Raw genomic sequence first — 18,416 nt, forward strand, 5'->3', positions numbered from 1 at the left:
CAAATGGGCGAGGTTACTGCTCCAGTGGCGGCGGACATATTCATATTCAGTAGAGGAAAAGACTGGGCGCCAATGGTGTTGAGGAATGCCGGATCACAGGCCGGAAATGCTGTATAAAGACTTCTTGAACGAGCTGCTGAAAGCGATGTTGATAGCTGTACTAGTTTGTAGTTAAAAGAATCTCGGGTCTTTTACCTTTGATGTCCAGTTTTGGACTTCTTTTGTTGGTCTGTCTGTAATAATTAGGAAGGTTTGTTTGTCTTTCAATTTCAGTAAATGAAATTGGGGAGCAACCCATGGGAATTGGACGAGTAGCATCCACTGTTTAGCATAAGTAGTAGGTGCATTCAGATTATAGGAAGTCAAACCCGGATAATACATGATATACCTGGAACCTCTATCACTACAACCATTATAGCTTGGACAAGTTCAGATTACTACAAGGGTCAAACCCGGATAATACATAGCATGTACTCCCTCCGTAAACAAATATAAGAGCATTTGGATCACTACTGTAGTGATCTAAAACGCTTTTATATTTCTTTACAGAGGGAGTACTTAATAATGCCTGGAACGTTGATCACTAAAACCATGATGCATTCAGATTACAGGAGTCAAACCCGGAAAATAGATAAGCTACTTAATGCCTAAAGCCTTGATCACTAGAACCATGCTAGCTAAAACTAAGATAGTGTGTTTGTTATAACCCACTAAAGTTAATATGGTATACTCATAAAGATCACAGCAGTTGTAGGCACTAGTATAAGAAGAGCAATGTCACATTTCTTCTCAAATTTGCGAAGCCTTCTTGCGGAAATTTTCTCGAGGATCAGGCAATTGACGACTGCACATAGAAGGGTGATTATGTTAAGAGGAAAAGTTATGTATTACGTACATGTTCTGTTCACGGGCACATAAAACATAGTGTACACAAAGTTTATAATCTGGTCAATAAGCATGCAAGCGTTATTTGTATAACAACTTCCTTGTCTGAGAATACAGAGCAACACATTCTGCTCACACATAAAGGTTTTGAGACCGAGAGTGTTCATGAACAGTATCAAGCGTAATTATTATAATAATAAATTCTGGTCATTTACCTGTGAAGTTCTTTCAAAAAATCCAAATCTTTCTGTACATTCTTCATGTTCTGCTCAAAACTTGCTTGATTGCGTTTGCTTTGCTCGCGCAGTTTGGCACGCGCTTCATCAGAATAAAACAGTTCTTCTTCCTAATGTTAAAGTGCATGTGTAGAGGTTAAAAATGCTAGAATTTCATCAAGAAGTTGCAATAAAGTAAATAATCATGCATGCCTCAAGTTGAGAAAGACCAAATAAATTTTAAATTTTGGTCCATCGTCAAATCTAAATAAGTAATCCTTGTTGACTTTTGTAATAATAGAATATATCCTTACAAAAACCTTTCACCATCCAAACATCCTCTCATATAAAAGGGTTATTGATTTCTCTAAAAAGTTTTAAAAAATAGATGATACTAAGGGGAAAAGAGCAAAATTGCATCGTCTGGGATCAGATCTAACTTAGGTAGTCGGTTTGTCTAGAAAGCTGTAAATTAGATGAAACTAGACGGAAAAAAAAGGAAAATCACACGGGCGGGGTCTGATCTAACTTGTTGTGGGTGATTTGTCTAAAAAGTTGTAAAAAATTACTCTCTATGCAACTTAATAGAGAACAAAATCGACCAGCGGGAATCAGATATTTTGTGATGACTGATTTGTCTAAAACAAAAGTGATAAAATTTTATGAAGCTAGCAAAATCGCGGTGGCTATATAAGTTGTAAATTAGATGAAACTAGAGAAAGAAACAGCAAAATCGAACCGCCGATTATCAGATCTAACTTGTAGAACATGGAAGCAGAGATAGCTCACCTCTGGCTGTGGGACATGGGACATCAAGCGAGAACACGCCGGCGGCGAGAGCCCCCTACGGGGGGCATCCCGAGCGACCTACCAAGGGCAGGCATCTTCCTCTGGGCAGAGCGAAGCGCCATCAGGTATGTCAGAGCAAGGCGTCGTCGATCTAGGGTTTGTTTGGGTGGTCTGATTTCGCTTCCCTGGCAAAAGGGGCCTCACATTATATAGAACAGGAGCGGACGGACCAGGTCGCTCTCCGACTCGCGTCGTATTCCAACTCCTCGGTAAATTTTATTTTATTTTTTGAGAAACAACTCCTCGGTAAGTTTTTTTTTAGACGAAACAGCGCTCTTTTATATTTCAATCAAACAAGGTTTGTGGGATACAAATGTTACTAGGAGGATTGGAGAGCCACGAATAACGTCCCACATCCAAGCTAGTAGCCATCTTAGCAATAGTCTGAGCCTCAAAATTGTGCTCGCGCTGCTCGTGGCATATTTCACATGCCAAAAAAAGGATCTACGAGAGTTAATCTCCTTCACTATCATACAGTACTCACTACGCTGCTCTGTCTCCTTAAGCTCATGTATGACTCTCAGACAATCGGTAGTGATATGGATCTTACGAAGTGCCAAATCCTCACCTAGAGCTTGAGCTTCTCGACACGCAAACGCTTTCAAAGTTTCAGGCTCCGTCAAACCTTCAAAAACAACCGCAAGAACCCCCAGGTAATTTCCATGTTCATACCTACACACAACTCCCACGGCTTCTTTGTTTGTATTTTTTGTCACTGCTGCATTAGCGTTAAGCTTTGCATGTCTCATGGGCGGTGGCTTCCATGCTTGAGGAGCTCAAATGGTAGCTGAACAATTACTTCTACTTTGGCCCCTCTGACTTTCTCGCACCTCATCTAAATACCTACTAATAAAGAGATGTGTGGACAATGGGCTTTGGAATTCTTGCTTGTGGATCGCTTTTGCAACTCCTCGGTAAGTAGGTCCGGTTCCGCCACCAACATACTAACTTGTAGCGCTGGCCTAACTCGATCCCCATTTTTTTTCTCTAAACACAGTACACACGCTAAAATTCTCAAAAAAAGAATACATACGTTAAACGTGCAGTACATACACTTCTCCCTACTAGTATAATATAATCGTGTACGTGCCAACTCAAGTCCAATTTTACAGTGATACTAAAAGAACGTCCGTGCGTTGCAATGAGGCCACATAATTATAAAAGTTCAACATTAATCATGCTAATATTACATTTAATATTTTTATACATATCAAGTGACATTGACGACCTTTTTTACCATCAAATCCTCACACACACAGACACTCTCTCCCTCCCTCTTCCTCACTCTCTCTCCCCCTCTCTCCTCGCTCTCTATCTCTAACACACACACACATATCCATCTTATTGGGTACGGGACCATAATTCATCTATTTCACACACACACGCTAGTGCATAACAATATGAATTATGTGTATTATATTTGCCACCACAATTGAGGGAATTAATTTCATGTAAATCGGCCAGCCACAGCTCCATGACAAACAATACATCTAAATTCTCAGCGTTATTTTTATGTAATATGCATTATCTTTATACTATTTCTTGAATGTGTTCAAACTATTACTTGAACTTGCTACCACCTCTCTCTCTCTCTCTATCTCTCTCTCTCACACACACAGAGAGAGAGAGACACTGATATTATAGGACCAAAAACTTTTACCAATTACCATACTGTTACTTTTGTTATCCACAAAATGCAATGAGGTAATTTTGAGGAAATAAAATGCAGAGTTGACCAAAACAATTAACCACTATACTTGATGTAGAAGATGATGAAAGTATAAGCCTGCTGACAGCAGCACCAAATGAAACTTCAAGAACACCAGCACAAGGATTAAAATCTATAACCATACAAAATCAACTTCAACATGACTCTCCCTCCTTAATTTCCTTCTCTAATCTTCATCTTGCCCATGTGTTGCAGCTCGTTCCAGACAGAAATAAAACATGAGCTGTTGTGACTTGCAAGGAGCATCAACGTATGTATAGACAAATTTTCTTAATATTAGTTCATAGCGAAAACCTAGGAATATCAAAGCAATGGTTGAATTACCTTTGAGTCTTTAACATCCAATTAGAATGTGGTGCATGTGTAGGTGAGGTGAAGCCCTGGAATATATGACAGCCTAGCCACTTTGACAGTGGGGAAAACTATAGACCAAGCCTCCTCTTTGCACACATCTTCCCATGGGAGTGGACTTACACGTCCCTCTCCCTTGCTCTGTGCTCTACTAATGCAAGCCACACAAGCTAGCTAGCAATGGTCGTTTTCTGATACACGCTGAAGCTGGATGACCTCCCCCGATTATTGTCGCGTGAGATCCTAGCGAACATAGGCATCACAGCACCGCGTCCTTAGGGCTCAAGACACATGCGTCATTTGGCCACCGCCTCCCTGCCACCTTGGCACACCGATACGTGCGTTGTCCCCTGTAGCATAATGGTCGAACGACCTCAAGCAAGCACGTCCTTCAACCACTACCGCCGCCGCACCAATTCGGCCCACCGCGCACGCGTCGTGTGAGCCCCATGCAACTCAACGAGCCACTCCGTGTTCATGCGTCATCGCCGCCGCGCGCCATTCCAGGAGAGATGGCCAAGAGGAGAGATGACGTAGGCCTACGAGGAGAGGATGAATGGGTACCTCACGTCTGGCCTCTGATGCACCATAAGCACGTCGTGTTGCTGCCCTGGCGCCGCTTGACTTGTCATGCCGCCATACGAGAATACACGAGATGGGGGGGGTAGGGTTTCATCGGTTGGATCGTGGATCGGGAATCGGATCAGTCAATCATGGGCGAAACAAATTCGGCGCTCAGGACGGCATGGTGTTGTGACATGATCCCAACATCACGTCATAGGGGTCTGGACCAACACCATGCCGCGTAGGTGATATGCCTAGTATGAATTTGGTATTGGCGAGAGGTAAACGACGGTGATGTAGAGGTTAATTGTTTTCTTTGTTTGGAGATTGACTACCATCCGTGAGTTAAGCTGGGTACTAAAGAAGAATCTGATTATGATACGTGAATTGATTGTTGCCTTGTACGTTTGGTTTTGGTATTTGAAGATTGATTACCATCCGTTAGTTGGGTTACCAAAGAAGGAATCAATCACCATATGTGAATTCATTGTGTTACCAAATAAACGTTGGGTTTGTCCGGCCAGTGGGAGGGGGCAAATAATAAACCGACAAAGAAAAACCGACGAAACTGGGAGGTGGGATCGTTACTGCGGGAGAATTTGGAGGTGGGAGGGAGGACGAAAAAAACTAGGGGAGGTGGGATGAAAATTAACCGTGGAGACTACCAACTGAGACATTAGGAGTAGAGATTATTTTCATGACGCGAACCAACCTATGGTTGGATGGTTAGAATGACAGTGGTATCCCAGCCCACTAGGGTTCAAGTCCTGGTGCTCGCATTATTCCTGGATTTATTATAGAATTTCCGCGATGCGTTTTCAGTGGGACAAGATGTTCCCGTCGACGACGAGACGACTACTGTGACTTCGTAAATCTCAAGATGACATGCCTGCTCAGTCTCTCGAATGTGCTCATCTCTACTCCTAATGGAGCAGTTGGTAGTCTCGCTTCCAGGTTTTTTTTCATCCCACCTCCCATGGTTTTTTTTGGTACCTCGTCCCATTTCACACTGAGCCGCCACAAACCAAAAAAAACCGCATACCGAAGCCCCCACTCGCCCCACGCACTCCAGGGCCTAACCTCTGATCGCACCCAAGACAATCTAGCGAAAAAAAACCTACGAAAATTAACCAGCGAAAAAAAACCTAATGGAGGAGTTGGTAGTCCGGTACGGTTTATTTTCAACACTTTCCTAATTACAAAAGATCACGGATCTAACTTTCCTACCTTAGCCAAATCAACGAATCTCTCTCATTAATGCAATTTGCTTTAGGAAACAAATAATAAGTTCTTTCCTACCTTAGCCAAATCAACGGATCTCTCCCATTAATGCAGTTTGCTTTAGCAAATAAATAATAGATTCTTTCCTACCTTAGCCAAATCAAGGGATCTCTCTCATTAATGCAATTTGCTTTAGGAAACAAATAATAGATTTTCAGGAAACAAATAATCTCTAATCTCTATCTCTAATTCTCTAATAATATAATAATAATAATAATAATAATATAATAATAATACCTAAAAGAAACGTAGCGTTCTATTTCCGTCTTACGTCGTCGAACCCTTCGTCGAGCCTCCCTCCCGTGCGCTGTTGGTTTTCCCTGCGTTCGTTCCACCCCGAACGCGATTCGTTCTTCTTAATTACTTGGTCCCACCCCCATGCGATCCGGCGAAAGAACAAGCAAAACCGTCATACCCACGCACGCAAGCAACGAAAAATCCACGCAAACGGTGTTTCCTCCTCCCTATTCAAAACCTAGCCGCCCCTTCCCAGTTGACGCCGCTAGCGAGTAGCGCGTAGCACAGGCACCAGTGCGGCCCTTCCGCGGTCCCCCTTGACCTCGCAATGAAACAGCTCGTCAGCATCGACGACGAGCCGGTGCGTCCGGTGTTGATTCCCGTGGATGGGTCAAGCAGGACAGGGGGCGGTGGATCCGGGACATAGCCATGAAGTTTGCTTCGATGCGCGCCCAGTATTGTCTCAAGTGCATGGGTCGATCCTGGACGACGGGCGATGGATCAAGGACGTGCATAGCAGCTTTCACCTATGCAAACGGCTGACTACTCAACCTCCTCTCGGCGGTGGCAGCGGCCAGGTCTGGTTAGCTACCATTTATCTTCAATACATGCCATGAAAGGCGATCAAGAGGAGCAATCATAAGCATCGAGGTGTTCCAGGGCTACGAGCGCCAGTACTGCGACTCTGCATCTGCGAGGTCTTCGCCAAGATCGCCACCCTCTCTTCCCGTGCCTATTTCTATTCGCTGTTGTTGGTTTCGTCTTACATGGTGAGATCTAAGCAGACAAGATGAGGCAGAGGCTCTCTGAGATCCAGTCCAACGTGCAGGATACTGAATCGCTGGTAAATACTAGATTGTGGTTTATGATTTGATCATCCATTCCGCTGCCTTACATACTGCCTTTGGGACACTATAAGAACTAGGCATGTGATTTTTGCAGGTGGAGGCTTCATTTTGGATGTAGGTGAATGTGTGATTTCTGGAAGCTCTGTATATTAACTTCATGATCTGCTCTTGATTTCCTTCTTGGGGACTAGATTTGAAGATTTGCCAGCTACACCATCTAAAAATCAGGCTGCTGATCCGGGTACATTGCTACTCGGCCTTGCGTTCAATTGAAGTTTTCTGAGATTAACTCTTCTGAAACTTCAAAACGAGTAGTCCTCGTATTTGGAGGTTGCTACTTGCACATTGTCCATCTTTCTGTCAATTTTGTTCCATTATTTTGCACTTTATCTACCAATTTGATTGCATGGTATAGGGTGCGATGGTGGCGTGGGCGCCGCACAGGGTAGGAGCAGTGCCCTACACAGGCCAGCCCATGCCGGGAGCTAGCACCGCGCCAACGCCTCCATGAACGCCGCCATGACGCGTTGCATGGTGTCGCTGTCGGGTGTGGCCCCCAACATCGTGATGTGTGCTCAAGCATGTCGTTTGCGGCTTCAAGCTGCCTGGTGGCCACCGTGGCATCGTGGCTAAACAAGAGGTTGGTGATGAAGAGCCTGCGCTCATCCAGGCGGATATGGCGGAGCATCCACGTCGATGTGGACGCGGCTGCAGCCGTGGCCGGATGGAGAAGACTTAGGTCCTGGTAGATTATCTACTGATGGCATAATGCTCCAGAGCTACAATAGCCAGAAAGATGCCTTGCCGTGGGGAAGCCTCGCTGCTGGAAGCGCCATCAGTGATCTGATTTGAAGAGTCCAACAAGAGGTCAATGGAATTCTCATCTCCAATATGTTCGCATTCTAACATGTCCTTGTTGATTCAGCTGTTACATTGTGTCACAGTTCACTTGTTTTTCACCTTTTTCGTACTACTATGCACTGGAATGTCCATGTTTGCTAATTTGCAGATTGAATTGTTCTGATAAAATATGCTAATATATGTCACTTCTTTCTGAAAGGTATCCAGAACTCTTAACTGCATTGCTCCGGTGATAACTTTTTCTTATTGTTGCCATTTTGTGTTCCGGTCAAGATTTTCTTCTTTCACAGACATTAGAAGTCTAGAACTGGGATAAAAATAAATAAAGTTTGGAATAAGCTAGAATCTTAATAATCTCCAATATCTGCTCCACATGTGTGGAATTAATCATCTAGATATATATACTCGGATTGATGCAGCCATGCCCAATAAGAATCTTCATGTAAATAAATCGAAGGATTCTCTACTGATGAATAGGGAGATGCACCAGACATCATATGGTCTTTTCATTTTCGTGGTAAGACTCGACTGACCTCAAGACTTAAGTATCTCGGAACCATGCTTTTCCTGTGTAGTTTTCAACATGCTATTGCATGGTCTATTAAGTGCATGTGAAGATTCTTGAATTTACCCTGACATTATGGAACCTTTGTGCTGAAACAATTAAATATGTTAATCTATATGATAGCAATGAAGACACGCAGTTCCGTTATCAGTACAGTGCAGATGGTCATGTGGCCATTATGGCCTATCTTCAGTATTGTGGTTAATTTTGACAGGATTAATGTAATCTTCGAAACGACATGTTCCATTTTCCCTAATTATTTTTTTTTGTTCAGATGCCCTATTACTGTTTCATTGACTGCAGGCAATCTATTTTGTGTGGTATGATTTTGTTTGTTGGAGAGATACTAGCTACCCCTTGTCCACATGTTAGTAATTTTTACAGCAGACTTCTTAATTGATATTATAGACGTTCTAAGGTAGACGTGGTATTTTCAGTTAGACTGATTTCTTGTATTTTATCCACTGTTATAGGAGTTTGTTACCTTTGTTTTTTGATCGAAAATTAAAATGTGCATGCATTGTCGAAGTTTGTGAAGTAGAATTAATAACCTTCTGGTTATTGATCAATATGTATATCTTGGATGTCCCATAGCAACGCAAGGGCATTCAGCTATCCTTGAAAAAAAAGAACTGTCAAACCGCTCAAGAACCTGCCAGGTCAAGCCTCTCCCTCCGCTGTTTGGCACTGCCTACCCCCTCTCCCCCGAATACCGCGACAGGGAAGATCTGGTCCATCGAGAGAGACCGATGCTGTCGACAATTGATGTCGCATGGGAGATCTGTGACAGTGGAAACATGCTCCCCTTCGCGCCAACGGCGCCTTGAGGTCATTGACACGGGTGACCCAGCGATTCGCCGCTGCCACCCCGAGCTACTTTGCCAACGTCATGGGCGTGGGCTACTGGCCTTCCAGGTACTCGACCGTCGGGCTTATCGAACTAGGCCGCCACGGTGCTGCTGGCCGCCGCCGGTCTCACTATAGATGCATCATGTGACATCGGCCATGCCAGCATCACCGCCTACGTTTCCTAAATCAGTTACCCGTACGGTCCATGCATACCCGGAGACGTTGGTGCGTTCACACTTCTCATGGATCTTTGTATTAGCCTGAGAGTGTTGGGATCTCGAAATTTTGCTGTAGGTGAAGAAGGGATTCCTATCTCAAAATTCTCATGTAGGTGAAACGCCTCCTGTAGGCCATGGAGATGACCAGGGATGCATTGGGAGGCGGGCGACGTAAAGCGCTGTAAAGGAGTATTGTATTATGTATGGTCCTCCTTCGCTTTTTGGAAGGTTGTATAGTGGTTTTGATACATAAGATATAATTTCAGGTTCTACATACATATTGGTTTGAGATGTTTTCATTTTTTATCATTCCAATGAATAATGCAATCTGGATTTGTTTTATCATGCCGATTTGAGGCATTCTGTATGGGCTGGTTGGAGGAATATTATTTTTTGACGCACTATGTGTGAACATGTTGAAGGAGCATGACCATCAACGAGCTTGTGGCAGAAGTTTGAATGTGAGTAGCTCCTATCTTTTGTGTACTTATTTTCAGTCTATCAATCAAAGGGTAAAATGATTACACGTGCAGTTATTTTGGTGTGAGCTTTGACAAGGGATGCCGATTGTTATGTTGAAGAGGCTAAATTCTTCCTCGGTAAGTGATTTGCATTATGCATCTGATAAAAAAAAAGAGGCTTTAGGGAGTTGATTGTGCCCATGAGAGGTGGTCCTGATATTAGCCTTTCTATAACATGTCATATTTAACACGTAATGTTCTTTACCAACCAAATGTTCACGTTTTAGATTATAAAGAATGATGACCTCAAAGACAAAGAGCTCCAAGAACTCGGTTATGAAACTTTTGGTTAATCTGAGTAATGAAATGTGACCCTGCTGAAAGTTCTACCTCATTTCAGTTCTTCTCTTTTCCATTTAATTATCTATTTCATTCCAAACTAATTGTCTTACATACCTATATCTTTCAATGCAAGACTACACGAGGACTATGGTCTATGGGATATCAAGCTCCTTCAAATAATCTACAACAATTCTTCTGGAGAATAATGTGTATGCATGGTCTACAATGGAGTTTACAAGATAGATTCACTTACTCAAAGATTCAGCCTAACATTTTCCATAAGGATTATGTATGTTATACCAACTCTCAGTAATCTCTACTACTAATGTCTTAGTTGGTAGTCTCGCCTTACTCCACCTCATCCCACCACTCCTATCTTTTCGCCCACCTTTGACATCATCACATCACAGCATTGGGCTGGCCCATTAACGTGTGTGTGAACGCAATCCTCCCATCGCCTGCCCTCCTCGCGATAATCCCGACGTCGTCGCGCTGCCGTCCTCTTCTCCATGATCTCCTTTACCAGCGTGCCTTCCTTGCGATCCTCCCGACGTGTCCTCGCGTCGCTGTCCTCTTCTTCCCAAACTCCTCTACCAGGGGGACTCCTCTATGACCCAGGCGGAGCGAACATTGTACGCAGTTTTTTTGGCTTTCACCGGTTCGTTCTCTACCCCTCCTCCATGACTCCCTCGCCATCGATTTTTTTCGATGTCTAAATGCAATCCCTCCATGGGGAAGTATGGTGTGAAGGAGAGAGGCCGCGATGGCGAAGGTGAGGTGGGCATCATCCCGTTTTAAAGGAGAGGGCTCCAGCGAGAAATGTTTCACTACGGCGAAAGCCGAGCGAAAGGGGAGGGTCCGACAGGAAAACATAAGGGTGTGTGTCATGGGGTGGAGTTTTTATGTTGGGTATGCATGTTGGAGATAACAGGGTTCATAGTTTAGACATTTTTCTCTCCAATATGGTCTAGATTTGTGGGAGCCTGGACTGTCGCATTGTTACATTTTTCATACAGTGTATCATAAAGTGTATCGTACATACAGTGAAAACAAATCCCCTTTATTATATACAGTATGGCCCTCCAATATGGCCATGTTTATGCTACACTAGATCGCGGGAACTTGCCGTCAACCTTAAGGTTGGTGCATGAGAGAGAAAAAAGCTTCAATATCAATAATTTGTCTGATTCATTTATATACAGTATAGCCCGTAGCAACACACGAGCGTTTTACTAGTAGGGATAGGGTGTGGGTATGTGTGTTCATAGGGGTGAGTGTATGTGCGTACGTATGAACGCTTGCATCTGTATTGTGCTAAAAAAGTTATTATTTTCAGGATTCACTGTAAGTAATACTAGAAAAGGCTCCATGTGTTGTAAAGGGAGAAATAAAATCATAATATCCAAAGACCACGATTTTTTTTGCTGCATCCATGTGTTGCCAATAATATTTTGACGAACATTTTGCTCAATTTTATTAACTTTTTCAATACACAATTTTTTTAGAAAATTCATGAATATTTTTTTATTTCTCAAACATTTGTTTTCAATATTAAGAACATTTTCTGAATATGCAGAAACTTTTTAAAAATTACAAACATTTTATGATTTACTGAATATTTTATTTAAAGTTCTCTTTTTAAAAAAATTGAAACTTTTTTAAGTACCAAATTATTTAAGGAAGAAAAAACAAAAACCAAAAAGGGAAAATAAAAATAAAAATAAAAAATGAAACTTAAAAACAGGTCATCCGCACATGGGCCGGTTTCAAACGAGCATCCTGCGTCTTCAACCATCACGTTGAGCGCAGTGTAGGTGGGCCCTACTCTATGGGCCACCCCAAGCGGGCACTACAGAAACCCGGCAATTTGCCATCAGACAAGTACAAATGACAAATATTTTGCCATCAGCTTTTCATCGGGCAGACAGCAAAGATGCTGTCAGCCAAACTACGGCTTTGCCGTCGTACGGGTGTACCCCGGATTGAAAAGAAAAGCATCTTTGCCGGCAGCTAGACTATGTCTTTGTCATCTTTGTATATTCCAGACGGCAAAGAAAATATTTTTATTTTAAAAAATGAAACAAAAATACATGTGCGGAGGCCATAGATGGTCGAAGGCGTATGGAAAATCTTTCGCAGCAATGACGAATGGATAGATTTTACAAGACATAACTACTCTACTAGGAAAAATGCCCATACGTTACAACGGGAAAATAATAACACAAGCCCCTAACCGAATAATAAACATAGCTCAAGATCTGAGCTATGCCCTATACCCGTTGTATATATTGTTCATCATACTACCTCTCGCAATTGAACATCAAATGTTATGGACTTGTTCCGCTGAGGGAGAACTTGTTGTTGGGGAACGTAGTAATTTCAAAAAATTTCCTGCGGACACGCAAGGTCATGGTGATGCATAGCAACGAGAGGGGAGAGTGTGATCTACGTACCCTTGTAGATCGACAACGGAAGCGTTAGCACAACGTGGTTGATGTAGTCGTACGTCTTCACGGCCCAACCGATCAAGCACCGAAACTACGGCACCTCCGAGTTCTAGCACACGTTCAGCTCCATGACGATCCCCGGACTCCAATCCAGCAAAGTGTCGGGGAAGAGTTCCGTCAGCACGACGGCGTGGTGACGATCTGATGTACTACTGTCGCAGGGCTTCGCCTAAGCACCGCTACAATATTATCGAGGACTATGGTGGAAGGGGGCACCGCACACGGCTAAGAATATGATCACGTGGATCAACTTATGTCTCTAGGGGTGCTCCCCGCCTCCGTATATAAAGGTTCAAAGAGGGGGTGCGGCCGGCCAGGAGAGGGCGCGCCAGGAGGAGTCCTACTCCCTCTGGGAGTAGGATTCCCCCCCTTTCCTAGTTGGAATAGGATTCGGGAGGGGGGAAAGAGGAGAGAGAGAAGGAAGGGGGGCGCGGGCGCCTCTCCTTGTCCTATTCGGACTAGGGGGGAGGGGCGCATGGCCCAGCCCTGGCCACCTCTCCTCTCTTCCACTAAAGCCCACTAAGGCCCATATACCTCCGGGGGGGGGGAGGTTCCGGTAACCTCCCGGTACTCCGGTAAAATCCCGATTTCACCCGGAACACTTCCGATATCCAAATATAGGCTTCCAATATATCAATCTTTATGTCTCGACCATTTCAAGACTCCTCGTCATGTCCGTGATCACATCCGGGACTCCGAACAAACTTCGGTACATCAAAATGCATAAACTCATAATATAACTGTCATCGAAACCTTAAGCGTGCGGACCCTACGGGTTCGAGAACAATGTAGACATGACCGAGACACGTCTCCGGTCAATAACCAATAGCGGAACCTGGATGCTCATATTGGCTCCTACATATTCTACGAAGATCTTTTATTGGTCAGACCGCATAACAACATACGTTGTTCCTTTTGTCATCGGTATGTTACTTGCCCGAGATTCGATCGTCGGTTTCTCAATACCTAGTTCAATCTCGTTACCGGCAAGTCTCTTTACTCGTTCCGTAATACATCATCTCACAACTAACTCATTAGTTGCAATGCTTGCAAGGCTTATGTGATGTGCATTACCAAGAGGGCCCAGAGATACCTCTCCGACAATCGGAGTGACAAATCCTAATCTCGAAATACGCCAACCCAACATGTACCTTTGGAGACACCTGTAGAGCACCTTTATAATCACCCATTTACGTTGTGACGTTTGGTAGCACACAAAGTGTTCCTCCGGCAAACGGGAGTTGCATAATCTCATAGTCATAGGAACATGTATAAGTCATGAAGAAAGCAATAGCAACATACTAAACGATCGGGTGCTAAGCTAATGGAATGGGTCATGTCAATCAGATCATTCACCTAATGATGTGATCCCGTTAATCAAATAACAACTCTTTGTCCATGGTTAGGAAACATAACCATCTTTGATTAACGAGCTAGTCTAGTAGAGGCATACTAGTGACACTTTGTTTGTCTATGTATTCACACATGTATTATGTTTCCGGTTAATACAATTCTAGCATGAATAATAAACATTTATCATGATATAAGGAAATAAATAATAACTTTATTATTGCCTCTAGGGCATATTTCCTTCACTTGTGTCATGGATTTGTTCCACTCAGGTAGGATGGGTCCCTCACATGTCCACGCATGACCACTTAGTGTCTAATCGCCGCCTAAAGGGCGCCAATTTGTGGCACCACACATGCACACAACTCAAGGCCATGGGTCTAGGCTCGAATATTTTCTCCATGACTTGGTTTCTCCTCCATCCCTCGTCCCCTCGATTTGCCAACAAAACCGAAGCTCAAATCAGTCTTCCACCATATTTGAGTCTTCTTGAGGCACCAACCGATTGGAAGGAAGCCCAAAGGCTCATATTTTCATAGTCCAAGACGAGGTTGCATGGTTTGGACTTCAGACTTGAGATGTCTCATATTGAAACTCACATTCAGCTCTGAGACAAAGAAAAAAAGAAAAGAAAAAAGAAGAACACAAAATCAAATGAAGCATGTAGTTAGTTCTGTGGACTATAAAAAAACTGATTTAAGTACACTACAACATGAATCACACACTTGCGCCATGGTTAACATGTTTGCTACCACAAATGATTTACATTGTAACACTAAGACACAAAACAACAATAGATGTCCCAGCCTTTTCTTAAAAATGAAGTTATTTACATCGAACAAAGGCATCATTAAGTTCTCAAGTAACACCAGCTTTTGAAAGTACAGTACACCCATTTTTCCTGTTCCAGTATTCTGATAATATGACTAAAATTTGAGGTTGATGTTTACTTGCAACCAATGGGGCAAAAAAAAGGTTCTCCAAGCAAGAGACTGAGAATACCCATGGATAGATATTACCTGTAAAATTTCGTCACAATTAAACATATCTTCTTTGTTGAATGCAACTTCACCAAACATACCAGATGAATTTCTTAAAAAAATCAGTCATTTCCTTCACATGGTATCAAACTGCATATGCACGTGAATGGTTACCTAAAAGTGGCAGAACATGTTCAATTGAATTGTATTCGACACTGGATACAACTCATAAACTAACATATAGACTCAAAAGTAGGATGCTTCTATTGTCTTAAGGAAACATGAGGAAAACATAACAAAACTGACATAGCTACATGAAAATTAGTAGCTTTGCAGTTACCTGCCCGATCTATGACTGTCATATAGAGATGCAAAGTATATTGGTTTGCTTTGTATTGTATAGTTCTTCTTTGGCACACATATAGAAACACAATGAGACTTGTCTGCTGATTCACACGTCCATGAAACCTACGGTTGGTCCTCTAATTCGTTTAATGAAGTTAGAATTCTTTTTGAATGCATAAAATCTGTTGGGACCGCTTCTTATCAGCAGATTGTTAGCTGGAGTTGAAGCATATAAAAGTACAAAAAAATGTAAGTACATATATGTTTAGTAAATGCAGGTGATTATCTAACATATTTATGGGCATCCAAGGTTTTATTATGTTCATCAAGAAGATATGCATGGACAGATATCTTGATGAACAGAAGTAGTGGCAATAGCAGAAGGATTGCTAAAAAGAAACATTACTGATTCAATATTCAGTCAAAGCTTTTTATCACAAAACAGGGACAACCAAAGTGCTAGTCAGGTACTCACTTTCATCCAGTCCACCGCATGAACAACTTCAGCATTGCACGACGACGAACGGCAAGAGTGCACAGTCGAGAAAAAAGCAGGCAAAATAACAAACATGTGTCCGAATGAAAATGCAACTTAACTATCCGACTGAAACCACAAGCTACAGTCCTGAAGAAGAGGACGCACAAATCCTCAACTTAACTAACTGGCCACTTCTATTTGCTGGAAAAATATCTCTCTCCGTAGCACAGTACCATCAGGTGACACCAGCCGGCAGCCAACAAACCAGCTTTGTTCGGTCAAAATTAGATCCCAGATGAATCCCCAAATCAAAGCAGGGCAGCACCACACCAGCAAATTACAACCTTACCATAGAACAATAAGCAAAACATAATTGTGGAAGACTGAAGTTTATGTGGGCTTGTTGATTCCAGCCTGAAATTTGAATCCCTGAAAATAGGGCAGTATTAAGATGTAGATTTGAGCAAACAGCAAATGGGTAGAGGCCGCGAGGAGAGGATATCAAAGAGGATATCGGCGTCGGGCGGGAGCTTCAGATAAAATTCAAATAAAAAACATTTACAAAGTTCAATCCAAGAATTTTAGAAACTTGTAACTTGATTTATCTATAAATCACTAATATTGATGCCAATAAATTTAAAATGTAAAAAAATTGTTACTCCCATATTTGATAACGTATTGCGTACTAGGATCCACTGAGATAAGCTCTTGACGACCAACATTTATTTCATTAATATGTTGTTGATGCACAACAAACCTTTGAGAAAAGATACAATCTGCTTGGACAACTCCTTCAAACAAGCAAAATTCTAAAAGAGAAATGCTGTGAGTTACCATGATCCAGCTGCTCCATATATATAACTCAACAGGCAATATTTCAGTTACATGGCAAGAGCTCTTCCCTTCACATAACTATAGAGAAGGCCTAAATGCTGAAGTTTGGAGTCGTAATTCTCGGATGATCAAGTTCTTCAAAAAAAAAGGGTCAGTTGATCAAGGATGTTTTCTCATCCAGATCAACAATACATCATCAACAACCAGCTCCTTGATGAGCTGACCACAGAGTAGTTAATTTGTATGATCAATCACGGCGACAGGATGCCGAGACAGCAAATGTCAGTTAATCTGTTGCTGATATCACAGAGCAGCAACTCAAGGCCACAGCAGCCAACAACAGCAAGATAGCCACATACTGTGAGCGGGAGAGATCGAGAGAGTAATGTACCTTAGGTGCTCTCATTGCATTCCTGTGAATATATACACGAGCCGTACATGTACAGGGCGCATAGCGCAGGAGAGAGAGGGACAGTGGGACACGCGACGTGCGGGGAGTGGGGGGGCATGCACGACGTGCATGGCCATGCAGCTAGTCTAGGGCAGCAACTTCTTACACCCCTCCGCAGCTGAAGCTTCCGGTAGCCGGATGCATAAGCTGGACCGGAACTCTTGGAACGCCGGTGTCGGGAGCCCCTTGGTCAGGACGTCAACGAACTGATGCTCGGTGGGCACGTGCAGGACGCGGAGGTGACCAAGAGCGACCTTCTCTCGGACGAAGTGGATGTCGAGCTCGATGTGTTTCATGCGTCGATGGTGTAAGGGGTTGGAAGCCATGTAGACGGACGAAATGTTGTCGCAGAAGACGGCCGTGGCCTTGGGGAGGGAGACACGCAGCTCACCGAGAAGCTGGCGAAGCCAGCAGCACTCCGCGACGGTGTTGGCGACGGCACGGTACTCCGCTTCTGCGCTCGAGCGGGAGACCGTAGCTTGGCGCTTGGAGGACTAAGAGACCAAAGAGTCGCCGAGGTAGACGGCGTAGCCGGAGGTGGAGCGCCGCGTGTCCAGGAAGCCTGCCCAGTCCGCGTCTGAGTACGCGGTGAGCGCGAGCAACGCTGACGGGTGCAGATGGAGACCATGCTCGGTGGTGCCACTGAGATAGCGCAGACTGCGCTTCATCAAGGCAAGGTGGGGAGTGCGCGGATCGTGCATGACCAGGCAGCACTGCTGCACGGCATAGGCGATGTCGGGCCGTGTCATGGTCATGTACTGCAGGGCGCCGGCCAGGCTGCGATACTGGGAGGCGTCAGGGACCGGTGCGCCATCCGTCGGGGAGAGCTTGGAGTGGGTGTCAACCGGTGTGGGCACCGGTTTGCACTTGGTCATGTTGGCGCGTTCGAGTAGCTCCGCAACATATTTGCGTTGAGAGAGGAAGAAGTCGTCGGGCGTCCTCATCACGGCGATGCCGATGAAGTAGTGGAGCGGGCCGAGATCCTTCATCGAGAATTCTGGAAAGAGGAGCTGCTGGAGGTGTTGGAGAAGCGCAGGCGTGGAGACGGTGAGCACGATGTCGTCGACGTAGAGCAGTAGGTATGCCGTGCCTGCGCTGTTGTGGAGGACGAAGAGGGACGGGTCGGACCGTGAGTCGATGAAGCCGAGCCTGCGAACGAAGGTGGCAAAACGCGCGAACCAGGCGCGCGGAGCCTGTTTCAAGCCGTAGAGCGACT

At 43.9% G+C, this 18,416-nt stretch overlaps 1 long non-coding RNA gene across 1 annotated transcript; it reads right to left on the reverse strand.

Moving 5' to 3' along the window:
- Positions 1–400: 400 nt before the first annotated feature.
- LOC147983321 (uncharacterized) lies at positions 401–2,087 on the reverse strand. Its single transcript, XR_015614963.1, has 3 exons — positions 1,890–2,087; positions 1,101–1,231; positions 401–844 (listed from the first exon to the last, which is right to left on the reverse strand). It is a non-coding gene; the product is annotated as an uncharacterized LOC147983321 (long non-coding RNA).
- Positions 2,088–18,416: the final 16,329 nt, after the last annotated feature.

The sequence above is a fragment of the Triticum urartu genome, chromosome 2A, assembly GCF_056163025.1.
Source record: "Triticum urartu cultivar PI428250 chromosome 2A, HENAU_Tu73, whole genome shotgun sequence".
NCBI lineage: Eukaryota > Viridiplantae > Streptophyta > Magnoliopsida > Poales > Poaceae > Triticum > Triticum urartu.